A 20,947-nucleotide genomic window follows, 5' to 3' on the forward strand; every position below is an offset into this window, starting at 1 on the left:
ATACCAAGATCTTAGTCCACTTAGCACCAGGGCAAACACACCATTAAACATAATTTTAGCCTTTTATTAAAGATCCGGAAAAATGGAAAAACTGTTAAAGCATTTGAAATGTAAAGTATTAAATAAGGATTTCATATTAACATCCCTTGTTCCCTTTAGCTGGAGAGAGCTTTTAGAAGGGTAAAAAACCTTTTTTTCCAGTCTTTTAGGTGGTAGTAACTGTCCTTTTGGGAAAAAGAGTAGAAGGTAGTTGAGATGGGCTGGAGCTGTCATTGGCTTAACTGTAGTTAAAGTCCCATCCCCTTTCCTAGAAGACAAAACAAGACACACACACATAAAAGGGAGAGAAAAGAACAGCAAAGACAGAAAATGCAGTGTCTATCTCTAATATTGACTTTCACTTGCAATCTCACTGCTGGGGAAATGCAGGAATGACATACGGTCTTATCAGCCACTCTGAGACCTGGCAAACTTGTACCAGCCCTGGGCTTTTCAGGGCATTGCTTTTTGCTGCCTCTTTCAGGTCACAGGCCTACAGCAGTGTTACAAAATATGCAGTCTTGGCTGGCTAGGCTAAACTCTCACTAGAGAGAAGGGGAGAGATAGGAAAGAGAAGAAATAAGATAGGGAAGGAAAAGGACACATGGGGAGAAGGGAGGTGGTAAGGGGAGACAGTCTCACATCCCATGTAGTGGTTGGGATTCAGCCAGAGCTGGTGGAGGTGGAAATGTTGTCTAGGGTTGCCAGTTTTGATTGGATCTTTCATCACATGGCATAATCTTTAATTCCTGAAGACTCCAGGACAGTTCTGGAGGGTTGACAACCCTAATGCCGTCTGGCTCCCTTTTTGGCTCTGTCTGGTCAAGACACCCCTCAGGATTCAGATGATGAAGGCCCAGGTACCCAGGAGACAGTGGGGGTGGCAGAGGCAGCCATGATGGTGAAGCTTGTTCCAGTAGCCAATTCTTCTCCTCAAAGTTTCTTTCTTCAAGGACTCCAGAAGGGATGTGATGGACAGAATAGCCCATCCCCTCATTATTTTGCTCACCAGTTAGGCCTAGTTTCCAACACACTGATTTTTGGTTCACTAGTTTCCAGTTCCACACTTTTTTTTTTTGTTTTGTTTACCAAACATGATCTTAACACAGTCCTTGAGTTATATCAACAGGCCCTTTTGTTTGGACCAATTCAGTCTTTGCCTCACTTTTGCATCTTTCCTTGTCAACTTTGTTGTTTGAGATTGTGGCAGTTTATAAACTTTCACTCCTTACAGTTGAACAGGTCTAGATGCAGGTCTGGATCAGAGGTATCCACAGTTGCCTGCTTGCAAGAGTTGTACTCCACTGAATGGGATGGATTCCTGGCTTCAGCGTAGGCTTTCAAAGCCTTGGATGGGCTGGAAGCAGCAGTTTAGATCTCAGATGATTCAGATCAGTCTTGTATCCTTGTCACTGTGGCTAACCTGGCTTCATGTGCTTTGCTGTATATGTGATGTTCAGATGGGGCCTTGAAACCAGAGACCCTGTGGACTGTGCAGAAGCATGAAACATCCCAGGGTATTTCTGTAAAAGTTGGATTTGTTTGCCCCGGTGTCCTTGGCCAAACTCCCTTCTGCTCCAGAAATGGCTACATTTCAATAGATTTGTGTGAAGAGCTGTGAGATCCTTTGGGATCTTTCAGGTATATTTGTAACATGCTTCTCTTTGGGTACATCTACACTACAGGGGGGAGTCGATTTAAGATACGCAAATTCAGCTACGTGAATAGCGTAGCTGAATTCGATGTATCGCAGCCGACTTACCCCGCTGTGAGGACGGCGGCAAAATCGACTTCTGCGGCTTTCTGTCGGCGGCACTTACTCCCACCTCCGCTGGTGGAGTAAGAGCGCCGATTTGGGGATCGATTGTCGCGTCCCAACAGGACGCGATAAATCGATCCCCGAGAGGTCGATTTCTACCCGCCGATTCAGGTGGGTAGTGTAGACCTAGCCTTTGTAATGAATAGGAGGGAAGATGTTGGACTTCTGGGAACAGGTGATTGGCTGGGGAATTTGTAACATTACCTAATGACTCTTCATGAATCTCTCCCCCATCCCACCCCCAGTGCAGGGGGTATTGTTGTTCCCGTTGTACAGATGACAAAATTGAGGCACAGAGAAGAGAAGGAACTTGCATAAGCCTACACAGCGAGTCAGGGTAACAGAAGGATTACTTGGCAGGAGGTTCTGTTCCTTGGTCCTGCTACTGACTTTCTCAGAAATGCAGATATTAGGGTACATCCAGACTACCTGCCATATCGGCGTGTAGTAATCGATCCCTGAACGCGCTTCCCATCGACTCCGGAACTCCACCAGAGCGAGCAGCGGTAGCAGAGTTAACGGGGGAGCCGCAGCCGTCGATACCTCCCATCCTCACGGCGCAGGAAGTCGGAATAAGATACGTCGACTTCAGCTATGGTATTTCCGTAGCTGAAGTTGCGTATCTTACATTGACACCACCCCAAGTGTAGACACCTAATCCCAGCACAGGTGCAGGGAAAGGGGGAGCTGAAGGCTGCTCCTCCTGTTCCACTTCTAGATGTGTCTTAAGGCCCTACAGACCTTGTCCTGGCTCATGCCCCTTGTCTCTGAACTTAACACACACTGCAAGGCATTCATGTTCTAACCTATAAACACCTTAATAGATTCCCTTAAACCATCATATAACAAATCTGTTACCTGCCCTTCCTCCATATGAGCTAGAGAACCTGCCAACAACATAGCACAATAAGCCATAACTGACTCTCCCTCCTCCTGATGCATCAGCAAAACTGCCTTTCTCAACTCAGAAGGGGTTAAGAAATACCGAGCTACCCTCTGTACGTACCTCAGCCTTTCTGTCCTCTCGATTTGACTCCAGATCAAGCTCTGCTAACACCACCACCCCTTCCGTGGGGCCAGCACAAATTATTACCAGCTCCCTTAGGTCGCCTAAATCCAAAAGTTTTCCAACAGTGTATCCCATTAACCAAGTCAGACATGTTTTTTGAGTCAAGGAACCTAGTTGCTTAGCTAATACCTGCTTTTCACTTTCAGTTAATGGGCGAGTTGTCTCTTCCAATACATAGTCTGGGGATTCAGGTATTTGAACCACCACTGCTGACAGTCTTTCCACTTCCCCTCCTGATTCAACAGGCTTATCCTCCTCATCCAGAAGTTTGAAGACCAAGCTCCCTTCTTGATCCTTCACCATTGTACCATCAGTATTGTATTTAGCTCTAGATCTCTGGATTTTGATCACTTGTGGACGCCTTATGGGTATATCAATGTTATGGTATAGGGTTACTGTCAAGGCTGTATCCCCACTTTGAACTTTAGGGTACAAATGTAGGGGCCTGCATGAAAACTTCTAAGCTTAACTACCAGCTTAGCTCTGTTCCGCTGCCACCATCCCAAGGCTAATTTCCTTCCCTGGATAGCCTTGAGAGACCTTCACCAATTCCCTGGTGAATACAGATCCAACCCCCTTGGATCTTAAATAAGGAGAAATTAACCATTCCCCTCCTTCCTCCCACCAACTCCTGGTGAATACAGATCCAACCCCCTTGGATCTAAAACAAGGAGAAATTAACCATTCCCCTCCTTCCTCCCACCAACTCCTGGTGAATACAGATCCAACCCCCTTGGATCTTAAACAAGGAGAAATTAACCATTCCCCTCCTTCCTCCCACCAACTCCTGGTGAATCAAGATCCAACCCCCTTGGATCTTAAACAAGGAGAAATTAACCATTCCCCTCCTTCCTCCCACCAACTCCTGGTGAATCAAGATCCAACCCCCTTGGATCTTAAACAAGGAAAAATCAATCAGGTTCTTAAAAAGAAGGCTTTTAATTAAAGAAAAAGGTAAAAATCATCTCTGTAAAATCAGTATGGAAATTAACCTTACAGGGTAATCAAACTTAAAGAGCTCAGAGGACTCCCCTCTAGTCTCAGGTTCAAAGTACAGCAAACAAAGATAAACACTCTAGTAAAAGGTACATTTACAAGTTGAGAAAACAAAGGAAAACTAACACGCCTTGCCTGGCTATTTACTTACAAGTTTGAAATAGGAGAGACTTGTTTAGAAAGATGTGGAGAACCTGGATTGATGTCTGGTCCCTCTCAGTCCCGAGAGCGAACACACTCCCAAACAAAACACCAACAAAAGCCTTCCCCCCCCAAGATTTGAAAGTATCTTGTCCCCTTATTGGTCCTTTAGGTCAGATGCCAGCCAGGTTACCTGAGCTTCTTAATCCTTTACAGGGAAAAGGATTTTGGAGTCTCTGGCCAGGAGGGATTTTATAGTACTGTACACAGGACAGCTGTTACCCTTCCCTTTATAGTTATGACAGTTACCATATTTCAACAATCAAAAAAGAGGACGAGAGGAGCCCCGCCCCATCCTGCCCTAGCCCCGCCCCTGCCCCTTCCACTCCCTCCCACTTCCCGCCCCTCTCAGAACCCCCAACTCTCCCCCCCACTCCTTGTCCCCTGACTGCTCCCTCCTGGGACCCCTGCCCCTAACTGCCCCCCCCAGGACTCCACCCCCTACCTAAGCCTCCCTGCTTCTTGTCCCCTGAGTGCCCCAACCCTTATCCACACCCCCACCCCCAGACAGACACCAGGGACTCCCACGCCCCATCCAACCACTCCCCACCCCTGACAGCCCCCCCCCCCCCCCAGAACTCCCGACTCATCTAAACCCCTCTGCTCCCTGTCCCCTGACTGGGACCCCTGCTCCTAACTGCCCTCCAGAACCCCACCCCCTACCTAAGCCTTCCTGTTCCTTGTCCCCTAATTGCCCCTTCCTGAGACCCCCCCCACCCTAACTGACCCCCTAGGACCCTACCCCCTCCCTGTACCCTGACTGCCCAAAACCTTACACCCCCAACCCCCAGATAGCCCCCCCCCGAACTCCCGACCCATCCAACCCTGCTCCCTGTCTCTTGACTGCCCCCATCCAGAACCTCCCTGCCCCTTCTCCGACCCCCTGGTCCCCTTACCGTGCCGCTCAGAACAGAGTGCTGCGGAGTGGCACACTGGGCAGCAGGGGAGGGGGGAGCAGGAGCAGGGGGAGGAGCTCCAGACTGCCAGAGGCCAGATGTGAACGGCCGGCTGGCGATCTGCGAATGCAGGGAGGGAGAGAGAGGAGAGGAGTGATCTCAAGTTGCAGGGGAGAGGAGTGGGAAGCGGAGGATGGGCTCTGGCTGCCAGAGCCCCGTGCGAGTGGCACGATCCGGCCGGCTGCCCTGTCAGCCGCGCGCGCTCTGCATGGGGGGGAAATCCGGACATTTACAAATTCCTCCCGGACGCTATTTTTAACTCAAAAAAGCCGGACATGTCCAGCAGAATCCGGATGAATGGTAACCCTATTATGGTATATAGGCTGACTTGCTGCTTCACTCCCATACTTTTTGCCAGACTGTAATGACACACACAACCTTTTGCCATAGGCGCCGACTTCCTTTCTGCCCGGTTTGTTCCCTGCACTGCCCTCACCCTGCCCCCATTCCACCCTTTCCCCCAAATCCCCTCCCCCATTCCACCCTCGTCCCCCAAGTCCTCACCCCTTCTCTGCATCCTCCCCTGAGTGCACCATGTCCCCACTCCTCCCCCTCCCTTCGGGAAAGTCCTAAGTGCCTCCAAACAGCTGTTGGGAGGCGGGAAGCTCTGGGAGGGAGAGGGAGGAGCGGGGACACGGGCGCGCTTGGGAGGCAGGGTGGGGCAGGGGAGCTTGGCTGCTGGTGGGTGCTGAGCACCTGCTAATTTTTCCCCGTGAGTGCTCCAGTCACGGAGCACCCATGGAGTCGGCGCCTATGCCTTTTGCCATTCTTTTCCTCTTTCACACATTCCTATGGAGGTGGAGGGGCATTTGGCATTTGGCTTGACATATTCCTCCACCTTCTCTTGGGCTTTTGCCCTCTGTCACTCCTTCACAACATTTTCCCAGTCCTCCTCATTCCAGGGATTATGATCAAAAACCATGCTACAAATAGTTTTCCTAGCCACCAAAGCAGACTCAAGTTTATTAATCACTTCAATGCATTTCTTATGATTCTCTTTTCCAGGTGGCTTTGTAGCCTGTTCAGTTAAAACTGACACAGCCCCTTTATACTGTTTTGCCTCCAATTTATGCTTTTTTTTTCTCATTGACTCCAGGAACGACCAATACAACCCTGCTCACCGGTATATTTCCCTCTCTTCGTACTGTAACTGAATCTGACCCCAGAGCTATAATTAATGTGATTCAGAACAATATTCAAATTAGTCAGTTAACACCAATGATTCAGGATACCAAGTTCTTAATGGGCAACCGGTTCAGACACAGTTTGATTCATTTTAAAGACCTTTTAACTTAGGCTACGTCTTCACTACGGGGGGGGGGGGGGTCGATTTAAGATGCACAAATTCAGCTACACAAATAGCATAGCTGAATTCGACGTATCCGAGCCGACTTACCCTGCTGTGAGGATGGCGGCAAATCGACCTCCGCGGCTCCCCCATCAACGGCGCTTACTCCTACCTGCGCTGGTGGAGTACAAGCGTCGATTCGGGGATCGATTGTTGCGTCCCAACGAGACGTGATAATTCGATCCCCGAGAGATCAATTTCTACCCGCCGATTGAGGCGGGTAGTGAAGACGTAGCCTTAGACATGACAGTAAACCATCCTCTGTTACCAAATATTGACAACAGGGGGTGCTACTACCCCTGAAATGTTTCAGAGTAGCAGCTGTGTTAGTCTGTATCCGCAAAAAGAAGAACAGGAGTACTTGTGGCACCTTAGAGACTAACAAATTTATTAGAGCATAAGCTTTCGTGGACTTTGCCATTCTATATGCATCCGAAGAAGTGGGCTGTAGTCCACGAAAGCTTATGCTCTAATAAATTTGTTAGTCTCTAAGGTGCCACAAGTACTCCTGTTCTTCTTTTTACCCCTGAAATGGATCTTTACTGGCTCCCAGTGGAGCAGATTACTGTCATACAGTGAAAAAGATCCACATTAATTATCTTCAATACACAGCTGTTTATTGAGAAGGAATTACACAAGCAGTAAAGGATTATATTAAGCACATAACTCCTATGTTAGACACTAAGAGATATACATTAAGAGCTATATATTCCTCTTAACCAGTCTCTCTTTCACAAACAGGCCCTGCACTAGCCTCACGCAGTTCCTGCTTGGCAAACAGAGAAGGTGGTTACCAGTTTTATAGATGGCTTCTTTCTTCCTGGTCTGATCTTCTCAGCCCCCCGGTCTGTCTCGGCTTCCCTCGAGGCAAGGCCTTGGTTGCCTTGAGACCACTCTGGTTCACAGTCCTACTCGAGCCCACGGAGCAGAGTTTTGGCTACTCTCTCTAGCAGCATTGCTTCTTCAAGCGTTCGATAAGGAGTCCGACTGATTCTTATACTCATTTTCCTCAAAGGAGTCTTAAAAGCATGCCCAGAGGGGGTGTGGTTACTAATTTTTACCTGATTAGTATTTTAGAAGGGGTTGGGAGGTGGTACCGAACAAAGATCACCCCACATTTACTCATCAATCATTCGCTCGCTCTCTCTGCGTGATGGTCCTATAACCAGGTCAACCTGTGCTCCAGGCTGGAACTTTATACATGTGATATTTACTTTTGCATGGGCCCATATTTGCCGACCAATAGGTTCAATATCGATCATACACACAGACTTTGCCAGTTCTTTATCAAATTTGCTTCTGCTTAAAGAGAACCTGCTCCCAGGATCCTCTGCAGCTATTCAGCCATATTTAAGTCATGTCAAGTTATGCTCCCACATCAAATATGGCCACACCAATTTGGTACCATCTCAACATCTCCCTTCTCCAAGCTGGTGCTGTCCTTGTGTCCCCGGTTGCTGGAGTGCCTTCTCAGTGGCGCCTTGGTGAAGGATGGTGCCTGTGCTGTGCAGTCCTTCTCCTGCTCTGCAAAGTGGCTGTTTAATATTAGTCAGTTGCCCCAGGCACGTGGGGAGCAATGCTGCTTTATGAGCTCCAGACAGCAGGGAGGGAGAGGGCTGAAGACTTTCTTGCTTAAGCCCATGGGGGAGCTGGATGTTGGTGCTGGTGTTCGGAGATCTCCTGTAGGCCAGGTCTGCACTAGGAGGGACTGGTCGTGAAGCTATACTGGCAAAAGTGTTCATGCAGCTTATACCGGCAAAAAGTGCTTTTGCTGGTACTCTGGTCCAGCAAGTGAAAAACCTACACCGCTAAAAACCCTTTTTTGCTGGTATAACTGTGGCACACTAGGGCTTTTGCTGCAGAAATGTCGCACACAAAAAATCACACCCCTAACTGACATTGCTATACTAGCAAAAGTCTCTAGTGTAGACTTGGCCTTGGGCTCTGGCAAGTGTGATCCACAGGCTCTTTCAAGGTCTGCTCAGATATGGCTTGTTACCAGACTAAATTATCTCAGGTGTGTCATTTACCATGCCAGAAAGATCCCTGCTGAACTGAGTGTGTGAAATTGCCACAAGGTGCCTGGAGACCAGCCAAGGGGCAGCTGCTGCCGCTATTGGACTGGCTCTGACAGGTGGGGCTGGTGTCAACCAGTGTCTGGTGCACGTCTTCATGCTGCTGGCTTCCTCTGTGGCATGGGAGGAAAGTAATTTTATACTCCTGCTGACCAGGTTATTGCACTTGAGTTCAGCCCAACACATCATTTCTTGCTGCCTGTGTATCCGCACAAACCGGTCTGTCTGAAGGGTGAAATTGGGTGAATGCTCCTAGCTTTTCCATAGGTGAGGCAGACGTGGATGGGGTGTGTTCCATCAGCCAGGGGACTGTTCCTTTTCCCCTCTCTTGCTGGACTGCAGGTAGGGGTATTCAGTGTGTCCCATCAGAGGGTGTTGTCCCATCAGAGAGAGGGAAAGCATTAATTCAGACATGGCCTAGATGTGACACTGACATTTAGAGGGAAAATCTCTCTCCAGGTGTGGTGAGTCTATACAATGATGGGGACAACTCCTCTACTATGGTCCCAGGGGCCTAGATGGACTCTTTGCCCTATAAATTTCCATGGTACCTGTATCTATGGCTGCAATGTTACAGAAAAGCCTGAGATTCTGGCAGCATTACTGATGAATAGATTCTAATATCTGTATTCCATAGACTTATGGAGCAAGCTGCTATACAACATGTGTGTGGGGAAGTCTGTCCCTCTTCCTTATCTGAGCACTATAATTCTGTCAGAGAATAGAGGGTGTGGTAATTTTTCTATTAATTTATGGAATATATGCTTAGGTGCTGGAGCTTTAGAACTGTATGTAATAATGAGCCAACTGGCTGGAGGGGTTTGACATATGGGCATGACTAAGAATAGGGTGATGCAGGCTGTCTGCAGACTCAGGAAAACATCATTGCATCAGTTACATTACATTAAACTTTTCAGGGGTTTCTTTGCAACCAGGGAGATCAGACTATTTTTTTAATGAAGACTCATATGCTGGAGCACTGTTCTATGCCTGTGGAATACATTGGCTATTCTGCCAGAGGTTTCTATCTTTCTGATGAGGTGTTGAAGCAAGATCCTGCCATCTGTTAAAGGTGCCACTTGTCATAAAACCAGGGGACGATACTCCTGAGCATAGAGGTGTTAATTCTGTTTTCCTGGCTGAATTCCATTCTACCTCTGTAAATTCCTTCTGCAGTTTCACTTTTGTTCTTCCTCACTTCCTTTGCTCCTCTGAACTGCTGTGTAGTTCAAATGGTGCCTTACTCCCTCCCCAGGGCCGGCTCCAGGCACCAGTGAAGGAAGCAGGTGCTTGGGGTGGCCAATGGAAAGGGGCGGCACGTCCCTCAGTCCCTGGGAGCGAAGGACCCCCCGCCGAATTGCTGCAGAAGAATGAAGCGGCGCTATTGAGCTGCCGCCGAAGTGCCGCCACTTCGCCGCTTGGAACAGCAAAAAAGCTGGAGCCGGCCCTGTCCCTCCCAGAGGTGTTTGCATTTCACCAAGTGTGTGAAATAATCCCTATGTTACCTCTGTCGCTGCGGTGTTGTGATATGAGATTTAAAGGTAACCTGTAAAAGGGAAAAAACTAACTGGGCCTTTTAAAAATGTATTTAAAAATTTGATGGAGAAAGGCGGCCAGGGAGGAATTTTAAAAAATTGTGGACTTTCTCCCTCCCCCTACTTCCCCCTACATGGGGTTCTTGCCTTAGCAATTCAGGCCTTCCACTCTCCAAAACTCATGTGATATCCCATGAGGCAAGGCAGTGAAGGCTGGGGCACCTCCTATGGAAGAGATTTTTGTGTGGCTGTCAAACCGTGGCATGCCAGGACATTTTTAATAAGGCATGCAACAATTTTTAGCAAACAAGTTTTGCACTAAACTTTCCATCCTGACAAAGACTTCACATTACTAGCTCTGTTTTGTCATGGATGATTCAGTTCTACACTTGGATGCCTTAAATGGCACAACCATTATAGTAAAAAGAACAGGAGTACTTGTGGCACCTTAGAGACTAACAAATTTATTAGAGCATAAGCTTTCATGGGCTACAGCCCACTTCTTCGGATGCATATAGAGTGGAACATATATTGAGGAGATACATATACACACATACAGAGAGCATGAACAGGTGGGAGTTGTCTTACCAACTCTGAGAGGCCAATTAAGTAAGAGAAAAAAACTTTTGAAGTGATAATCAAGATAGCCCAGTACAGACAGTTTGATAAGAAGTGTGAGAATACTTACAAGGGGAGATAGATTCAATGTTTGTTTGTCCTCACCCACAACTATTTCACATTTGGGGACAATATATACCTTAAAGTCAGCAGCACTGCTATGGGTACCCGCATGGCCCCACACTATGCCAACATTTTTATGGCTGACTTAGAACAACGCTTCCTTAGCTCTCGTCCCCTAACGTCCCCTACTCTACTTGCGCTACATTGATGACATCTTCATCATCTGGACCCATGGAAAAGAAGCCCTTGAGGAATTCCACCACTATTTCAATAATTTCCATCCCACCATCAACCTCAGCCTCGATCAATCCACACAAGCGGTCCATTTCCTGGACACTACTGTGCTAATAAGCGATGGTCACATAAATACCATCCTATACCGGAAACCTACTGACCGATACACTTACCTACATGCCTCCAGCTTCCATCCAGGACACACCACACGATCCATTGTCTACAGCCAAGCTCTAAGATATAACCGCATTTGCTCCAATCCCTCAGATAGAGACAAGCACCTACAAGATCTCTATCAAGCATTCTTAAAACTACAATACCCACCTGCTGAAGTGAAAAAACAGATTGACAGAGCCAGACGAGTACCCAGAAGTCACCTCCTACAAGACAGGCCCAACAAAGAAAAGAACAGAACACCACTAGCTGTCACCTTCAGCCCCCAACTAAAACCTCTCCAGCGCATCATCAGAGATCTACAACCTATCCTGAAAGATGATCCTTTACTTTCACAGATCTTGGGAGACAGACCTGTCCTCACTTACAGACAACCCCCCAACCTAAAGCAAATACTCACCAGCAACCACACATCACTGAACAAATTGACCCAGGAACCTATCCTTGTAACAAAGCCCAATGCCAACTCTGTCCACATATCTATTCAAGTGACATCATCATAGGACCTAATCACATCAGCCATACCATCAGGGGCTCGTTCACCTGCACATCTACCAATGTGATATATGCCATCATGTACCAGCAATGCCCCTCTGCCATGTACATTGGCCAAACCGGACAGTCTCTATGCAAAAGAATTAATGGACACAAATCTGACATCAGGAATCATAATACTCAAAAACCAGTGGGAGAACACTTTAACCTGTCTGGTCATTCTATGACAGACCTGCGGGTGGCTATCTTACAACAGAAAAACTTCAAAAACAGACTCCAAAGAGAGGCTGCTGAGCTGGAATTGATATGCAAACTAGATGCAATCAACTCAGGATTGAATAAGGACTGGGAATGGCTGAGCCATTACAAACATTGATTCTATCTCCCCTTGTAAGTATGCTCACACTTCTTATCTAACTGTCTGTACTGGGCTAGCTTGATTATCACTTCAAAAGTTTTTTTCTCTTACTTAATTGGCCTCTCAGAGTTGGTAAGACAACTCCCACCTGTTCATGCTCTCTGTATGTGTGTATATGTATCTCCTCAATATATGTTCCATTCTATATGCATCCGAAGAAGTGGGCTGTAGTCCACGAAAGCTTATGCTCTAATAAATTTGTTAGTCTCTAAGGTGCCACAAGTACTCCTGTTCTTTTTGCGGATACAGACTAACATGGCTGCTACTCTGAAACCAACCATTATAGTGACATTCCACAGAAGGGCATCCTCCATGCAGCAGGATCCCACAAGTACAATGTGTGTGAGGTCACACCACGGGGAAGATGCCATTTTGTTCTACAATGTGTGTTGGGGGGCTGGACAGAATCATCCCGTGGACTGAATCTCATCCATGGGATGCCAGTTGGGCCATGGTGGTTTTTTTTTTTTTTTTTTTTTTTTTTTTAGTTCTGTGGCATCTAGTGCATGTGTTGCATACATAGGTGACACACCATTGCTGTCCAAACCTATTGATAATGCACACCTAATTCCAACAACTGAGACAGATTCACTTTCTCCAAAATGTTAAACACATCCTGCCACTTTATTGCCTTCGGAGCATTATCTATCTCCCATTCGTTGAAGAGTCTGAGACAGCCCCCCGCTCCTGACAGTCTGCCACTGACAGGGAAGAACAGATTTAACACTTCTAATAGTGGAAAATACCCCCCCCCCCTTTTTTTTTATTTTGTAATGGTTAGAGGAGGAGCTGTTTCAAGCCCTGAATCTCCTTTGCTGGTCCCCTTAATGGCTGCTGTCACCACCTGCAGTTGCAGACATGTTGAGGAAGTTCCGACACATATCCTTCCTGTGTAGTGTCCACCTGTGTGTTATGATGGGAGGTAAGGGATTAGCAGGGCCGGCTCCAGCGTTTTTGCCGCCCCAAGCGGCGGGGGGGGGAAGAAAGCCGCGATCGGCACTTCTACCGCTGCCGCTTTATTCTTCAGCGGCAATTCGGCTTGCTGTACTGGTGGCTAGAGCCGGCCCTGGGGTTTAGCAGCAGCCTTAGGAGAGCTGCTGGGGAAAAACATTGAACCTAGGAGCTAGGACAGTCTTGTTACTAACCCAAGGGCTTCTTTAATCATTTTGGATTAATCATTTGTTCAGGGCCGACTGCAGGGTTTTGGCCGCCCCAAGCAACCAAAACAAACAAACAAACAAAAAAGTAGCTATCGTGATCTGCAGCAGCAATTCGGTGGAAGGTCCTTCGCTCCGAGCCGGAGTGAGGGACCGTCCGCTGAATTGCCGCCGAATACCTGGACCTGCCGCCCCTCTCCGGAGTGGCCGCCCCAACCACCTGCTTGACAAGCTGGTGCCTGGAGCTGGCCCTGGATTTGTTATAAGGAAGTGACCTCAAATCCTAGTATGGTGCTGCTATTTTGTGTATGAGATTCTTATTGAGGAGACCAGATGGTCCTCTTGCTGTGCTCTTGTAAAACACCCCGGCATGCACCATGGGTGGGGGAGGGAATGGCACAAATTAAGGAAGAAATTCCCTGCACCAGCATTCCATAAACTAATTATTCACCTGACAATAGTCTGAACGGGGAAAGGGCAGCCAGGCTGGGGCCCTGAATGGGTCCTATTGTAACGGCTCTGCATGGGCTGAGCTGCTCATGCAAAGGTAAGCCCTTAGGCTAGGGGAAGGGAAAAGGCTCTTTCTGGGAGCGGCCAATACCAGAACTGCTCAAGCAGGCAGGGGGTGACTTTAAAGAAAGCAGCAGGAATGAATAGCCAGAGAATAGGGAGATTTCTGGGCTGGGAGCTGCGGAGGAGTAATATGGATGGCTCCTCGGGTGAGCAGAGTTCAGTGCTCTAGAAAAGCCAGAACACCACCTCGCTATAAGCAGCACCTATTACTCTGCACCCTTCTGATGGGGATGGGTGGTGGAGAAAGGCATTAGTGGGAAACCTCTCATCTTACCACTGTTAGCATGTGTCTGAACAGAGCAAGGGAGTGAGTGAGGAGTATTTGGCTGGAGAGGGAAGGAGGGTGGGAGCCCTGCCAAAATGGTGAGGGAAGCATAAAGACAGCCAGAAGCATACAGCATGTGGTGTGTTTAGATACCAGCATTCATGCCCCTGTCTGTGGCACGTGCCCTCATGCACATACCTCTATATACCTTCACTCGTGAGCCTGCATGCAGAGGCCTGAGTGTACAAGTGTGCATGCAGGCAGAGACATAGACGTTTTTATTTCAGGGCCATCCAGACTGGCTCCAGCAGTGGTCAATACCTAATTCTCACCTTTCCCAGAATCCTTTCCTACTCCTACCCTCACTCCTGTTGTGCACCTGCTGTTCATTCACTACTGCTGCTCCCGTGGGGCCCTGGTGATTGCTTCCTGTCCAGTTCACACACCCTGCAGCTGGAGCTGTGATCTCCCTGATTGTCATCTCAGCTGCAGAGCTACAAATGTCATAAAATTCCCCAGCTCTGATTATGCCCCATGCAGTCTTATGTCACACAGCTGTAAATTCCATCTGCCCTAGAGAAGAGTTTCTTCTAGCTGGTTAATTCCAGCAGTAGGGGAGCTCTCATTCTTATGTTATAGGACTGGGTCAAAAGAAAGGCCCTTACAGGGCTGGGAGTGGAGTTGGGTCCCCTGCTCGGTATTCTACAGAGGCCAGGTGGACTGTGTGCAGATGGGTGGGTTAAGGGACAGTGTCCTCTGTCTGACCTAATGGCAGAACTTTCCTATCCAGACCAGTGCTTGGAGCACTCTGCTGAACTCCGGAAGAAGCTATGTTCACTCAGCTGGGAGCCAGGACTCCTGAGGCTGAATGATGAGTGGAGTGAAGGAAGGAGGGTAACTTTGCCCCATCCCAGTTTTTCAGCTGGACTCTGGCTCTGCTTGCAATCCCTGCTGTCCTTTTTCTCTTCTTTTCTGTAGGGCAGTGAGCTCTTCACATGCAAACTGACTAGTGATGGCTCCAGGCTTGCTGTCCTGGTTCTGCACCTGCTGCCTAAGTGCTGGAGGCGGAAGGCAGGAGGTTTGCTGGTACGGGATGGACACTGCATAGCTAATGCTAGGGAGTAATTAGTCCTCTGGCCCCCCAGCCAGTGACCCCACCAACTTGAGGTGGGGAGGTGCCAATATAGCTAGCCAATAGGGGCTTCTGGGCTGAGCTGCCCTAGTCAGCCCATACAAGCAGCTCGGTCAAGGCAGAGGTCTCATATAGGCATCCTAGCTTCACCAACTGGTGCAGAGGTGCTGGGATTGGGGTGGGAGTTGTGAGCTCTCTCAATTGAAAGGAGGGGGAGCGAGCGGGGCCTCCTGTGGTGTCTCTTTCCATAGGAGGCTCTCAAAGACCCTCACACACATTAAATATGGAAACCTCACAACCCCCATGGCTATTATAGCCAGTTATATGAGAGTAAACTGGTATCCAGAGGTGAAGTAGCTCACCCTGGGACCCAAGCTGGGCCAGTGGCAGAGCCAGGAGTCCTGAATCTCAGCCCCCTATTCTGACCACTGGACCCCACTCCCTCCCAGGTCAGGGCCTAGAAGCCAGGACTGCCAACTCACCTGTCCATGTTTTAACTCCTAGATAACACTTCCTTCTCAAAGGTGGTGGTGGTGGGGAACAGAGATAGTCTGGCACAGTGGAACTCTCTACAGAGAGGGTAACGCTCAGCTGGAGGCCAGTTTGAGACTGGAATGAACTCCCACAGGAGCTAGAGCCCATCACAAACCTCACCACCTTTTGCTCCAAGTGCAAGGTGCCTTTCATTGACCTTGCCTTCTCTAACATAAATACGGAGCAACAGGTATAGTAAACAAAATAAAACCCTTCCAAAACAAAACACTAGGTGCATCTCCCCCAAGGATAGGATGAGAGAACAAACTACACATGATGCATCTGAAGAAGTGAGGTTCTTACCCACGGAAGCTTATGCTCCCAATACTTCTGTTAGTCTTAAAGGTGCCACAGGACCCTCTGTTGCTTTTTTAGATTCAGACTAACATGGCTACCCCTCTGATATCTGAAGAAGTGGGGTTTTTTACCCACGAAAGCTTATGCCCAAATAAATCTGTTAGTCTTTAAGGTGCCACCGGACTCCTTGTTACACATGACAGACTCATGCTCGGCATAGCACTTAATGCACTACTGGAAGGTGTTCAGATCTGTGGTGATGAGTGCAACATAAGAACCTATACAGCAAAGACTTCAGGCTCTCTGTTCTCATCAGTGGCTGATGCGCCCTGTGCCCCCATGTCTCTGATGACTTGTGGCAAGGAAAGAAGCCCTGCTGGTGTGTCTGCAAGGAACAGTGCTGCTCCTTTCTCAGCCCAGAGGATGCAGCAGCTCATGTACTAAGTGGGGGGTAGGGGAGCCCCAGCCCCCTCCCTGGTGCCCAGGAATGGGCTGCACATAAAGAAGCTATTAAGGAGCAATTGCATGTTTGAACTGGGATTTCATAAGGACAAGTAAGAGCCGCTTGGACTGGAGGTAAATGTCTTCCCTGGGGCAGTGATCTGTGCACATGTGGAGGCCCGGCCTAGCCCCGCAGGTATGCATTGCATTTGGAGGAGATGATATCTTTCTGGCTGGCAGGTCTGTGCTTGCTGGCTATGGTTTTACTAGTGCCTCTCACTCCACCCACCCACTCCCCTTCCTATCTCCTGTGCATCCTCCCAGCTGCTCTTCTGAAATGCAAAGTGGGGAGAGGGGCAGGTAGTGTCCGTGCATCCTGGGGAGAGACGCAAGCCTGGCTTTCTTTCTGTAACCCTGGAGGCGGAGCAGGAGAGAAGTTGCAGGTACAGGCAGCCTCCGCATAGCTAGCATTCTGTTCCAAGCGTGGGCTCTTCAGATGGGCCCCTCTCCTCCTCCGCACAAGGAAAACCTGATCACTTCATGTTCCCATGCAGTTCAGTGTGCCAGGTTTTCCCACTATTCCTGGGCTGTCTGGGAGCTATTCTGCCTTTCTCGGGGTGTTTACGGCAGTGCTGCTTTTTGCCCTTCAATTTAAATATAAGTGGAGGCCCTACGGGAGCTAAGACTCTGCCCTGCACCCTCTCCCCCGTCTTCCCTGCCTCCCTATGCTCCACATCCGAGCTCAGCCCTACCCTGAGGCACTGCAGGTGCTCCCTGCCTGGCTCAGCCCTGCCCTCCACAGCTGGGTTACAGGGGTTCCCCTTTCCCCCTCTGCCCTTCCGGCTGAGGGTCTCCAAGCACTTTGTAAATGGTCATTTAATGAATCCTCCCCCTTCCCATGAGAGGTGGGTAACACGAGCCCTACAGTGCAGACGGGGAAATGGAGGTCAAGTGACAGAGCTGGGAACAGAGCCCCGGCAGCCTGATGCCCCCAGGCCCCTGCTCTAGCCACTAGCCCGCACCGCCTTTCCAAGCACTAGGGAGCCTGGTGCAGCACTGGGCGCTGATCCGGCCCTGGCGGGCTGCGCTCCCCTCTCACTGGAGCTTCGGGGCAGCCTTCCCCTCTGCAAACATTTGCTCCAGCCAGGTGCCCGGGCGGGTGATTTTTCCCTGCGCAATCCCCCGCCCGCGGAGCGGGAGGAGACGTTTGAGTCAAGGTAGCGGGTGAGTGGGCGGGGCTTGGAAGGCAGCTACTGTAACTAACTTTGGGCCAATCCGGGTGCGCAGCAGGCTCCTGGCGCTGGGGCTCGTTAAGCAGAAAGTGAACTTAATCTCTTGGTTGGTTTGTTCTTTCTTCCCCCGTTAGGGCGGGAGAGCCGGGGCTGCAGGAACCAGGAGGGGGAAAGTGGCTGGTCTGAAAGGGAGGAGTGGGAAAGGAAGCCCCAGAAAGGAGCCGCGGCAGCCCCACACCGCACGCTGGGCTGGGATGACGAGAGGGGAAAGCCAGGTAAGGAGATCTGGGCCAGTGGGGAGCCACAGCAGGTGTGTGTGTGTGGGGAGGGGGTAGGAGCTCTGTGGGAGGAGGCGATGGTGTTGGGGGGAGGGAGATTGTGAGAGCGAGTGGTGAATGGGGCAGGGCATGGCGGGAGGGAATTAGTGGAGCTGTTGCCCGTGGAGGGAGCTGTGTGAGCCGGGAACATTTCTGGCTAGAAGGGTAACTTGGAAGAGAAGCTGCAGACTCTTCTTTGCCGAGCTCCGTGGTTGTCCCCTGTGCTGTCCCAGGGCCAGGCTGTGCATAGGGAGTTATGCAATCTCTTTAGAAGACTCCCCTCCCCACCTCCCATTTCACCTTCGCAATGGAGACAGCCAGCTGGAGATCACTGAGTGGGAATGGGAGTAGGTAAAGCTTCTCTCCTGAGTCTGGCCAGCCTCCCACTTGGCCTCATCCCCTGGGTGTCTCAGAGCTCTTTCTCCTCTGCCACCAGTCCCCACTGTGCCTTTCTGGTACGCTTGCCAAGCTGTTAATCCCAACGGGGACTAAATTTGCTGCTTTGAACAACCCCATTTATCAGACCATTAAGGACAGCCACGTTGTCTGCAGCTGCCTGCTTGCTGTCACTGACCATTAAGCTTGGTGAGCAATGATCTCGCATCCAGTGCCTAACACAATGGAGCTTGGGTGAAGGGCCCCAGCCAGACAAGAGAGAAGGGAGGAGAATCATGGCATTGGAACAGAACAGAATAAAGGTGACCAAAGGGCAAACCACGGACCTGTAGTATGTAGGAATTGGGTAGTATCTCGTTAAATAGTTTGTGAGCCCTCTAGTGGTCCTTACTGTCTCATGTGTTTCAGATTCTTGTGTGTGTGTGTACACACATGTATGTACACACAGAATTCTAGAAATGTAGGGCTGGAATGGATCTCAAGAGGTCAGCTAGTGATTCTAGTCCAGCCCCCTGCCAAATAGATCTAGACTATCCCTGACAGGTGTTTGTCCAGCCTGGTCTTAAAAACTTCCAATGACGGGGATTCCACAATCTCCCTTAGAAGTCTAGTCAGGGCTTTAGCTACCCCTATAGTTAATTTCCCACCCTAATTATCTAACCTAAATTTCTGTTGCTGCAGATTAAGTCCATTACTTCTTGCCCTACCTTCAGTGGACATGAGGAACAATTTACTTCAGCCCTCTTTGCAATACCTCTTAACATATTTGAAGATTTATCAGGTTCAAACCCCTGCCCCCCACCCTCCACACACAAAGTTTTTGTTTCTCCAGATGAAACCTACCCAGTTTATTTAACCTTTCCTCATAGGTCAGGGTTTTCTAAACTTTTTATCATTTTTGTTGTTCTACTCTGGACGGTCTCTGATTTGTCCACAGAAAGTGTGGCACAATACTCCAGCTGAGGCATCACCAGAGCCAAGTTGAGCATGACAGTTACCTCCTGTGTCTTATATGTGACACTCCTGTTAATACATCCCAGAATATTATGGTTATTCAATCTGTATTGTGCCTGTGTAGTTCTTTCATTTTGTGTTATGTAGAGAGCAAAAGACACAACAAGGCCAGACGAGGCCCTCAGAGATCTGCAGTGCAGCTGGCATCCCTCTCTGTGTTTTGAGGGTGCAGCCTCCTGGAAACTACAAGTCTGAGCATGCCATGTACCCTCTTGCTCTGAGTGGTTGGCTGCATGGCACTCTGGGGAGCCTAGTCTCTGGGGGCTACACATGAGGACATCTGCAGTCTGCTCCATTATATGCCCAATAGATTCAGCCCTTGGGCTTCTTGCATGTTGCTGACAGTCTTTGGCAAGGCAGAGTTTGATGTCCTTGGAGGAGAACCTAGAGCAGTGGTGGAGAACCTGCAGCCCACAGGCTGCACCCGGCCTGTCAGGGTAATCTGCTGGCAGGCTGCAAGACAGTGGGTATGTCTACACTACGGGATTAATCCGAATTTAGATAATTCGGATTTGAGAAACAGGTTGTATAAAGTCGAAATGAGTGCGGCCACACTAGCACAGTAATTCGGTGGTGTGCGTCCAAGTACCGGGGCTAGCGTCGATTTCTGCACCGTTGCACTGTGGGTAGCAATTCCATAGCTATCCCATAGTTCCCGCAGTCTCCCGCGCCCATTGGGATTGTGGGTTAAGATCCCAGTGCCTGATGGGACAAAAAACATCGTCGCAGGTGGTTCTGGGTACAGCCTCACTTCCTCCCTCCCTGCATGAAAGCAACGGACGGCAGACAACCATTTTCGCGCCTTTTTTCCTGGGTGGGTGAACACTGCAGACTCCATACCACGGCAAGCATGGAGCCCGCTGAGGTCAAGACAGCACTCATGAATATTGCAAACACCTCGCGCGTTCTCGTGGAGTTTATGCTCAGCCAGGACCAGAAAAACGAGGCGAGGAGGCAGCGGCGGCGGCAGCGCAGCGACAAGCATGATGAGGACATGGACACAGACACGGACACAGAATTCAGTGAAACCACAGGCCCCGGTGCTTTGGAGATCATGTTGTTAATGGGGCAGATTCTATCCATGGAATGCCGATTCTGGGCAAGGGAAATAAGCACAGACTGGTGGGACCGCATAGTGTTGCAGGTCTGGGACGATTCCCAGTGGCTGCGGAACTTTCGCATGCGTAAGGGCACTTTCATGGAACTTTGTGACTTGCTGTCTCCTGCCCTGAAACGCCAGAATACCAAGATGAGAGCAGACCTCACAGTTGAGAAGCGCGTGGCGATAGCCCTGTGGAAGCTTGCAACGCCAGACAGCTACCGGTCAGTCGGGAATCAATTTGGAGTGGGCAAATCTACTGTGATGCAAGTAGCCAAAGCAATCACTCAGGTGCTGCTACGAAAGTTAGTGACTCTGGGAAATGTGCAGGCTATAGTGGATGGTTTTGCTGCAATGGGATTCCCTAACTGTGGTGGGGCAATAGACGGAACCCATATCCCTATCTTGGCACCGGAGCACCAAGCCACCGAGTACATAAACCGCAAGGGG

General features: G+C 49.4%; 1 protein-coding gene across 6 annotated transcripts in view; it reads left to right on the top strand.

The window, feature by feature from the left end:
* The window catches only part of LARGE2 (LARGE xylosyl- and glucuronyltransferase 2), a 62,170-nt gene that overhangs the window by 20,462 nt on the left and 20,761 nt on the right, over positions 1–20,947 (top strand). For 5 of the 6 annotated variants that reach the window (XM_054024650.1, XM_054024647.1, XM_054024646.1 and 2 more), the window contains exon 4: positions 17,806–17,946. The gene's annotated coding sequence lies outside the window, so the exon portion shown is untranslated. Of the gene's footprint in view, positions 1–17,783; positions 17,947–20,947 lie in introns of those variants that run through there. The other variant, XM_054024649.1, reaches the window with a different exon arrangement.

Source organism: Malaclemys terrapin, chromosome 4 (assembly GCF_027887155.1).
Source record: "Malaclemys terrapin pileata isolate rMalTer1 chromosome 4, rMalTer1.hap1, whole genome shotgun sequence".
NCBI classification, from domain to species: Eukaryota; Metazoa; Chordata; order Testudines; family Emydidae; genus Malaclemys; species Malaclemys terrapin.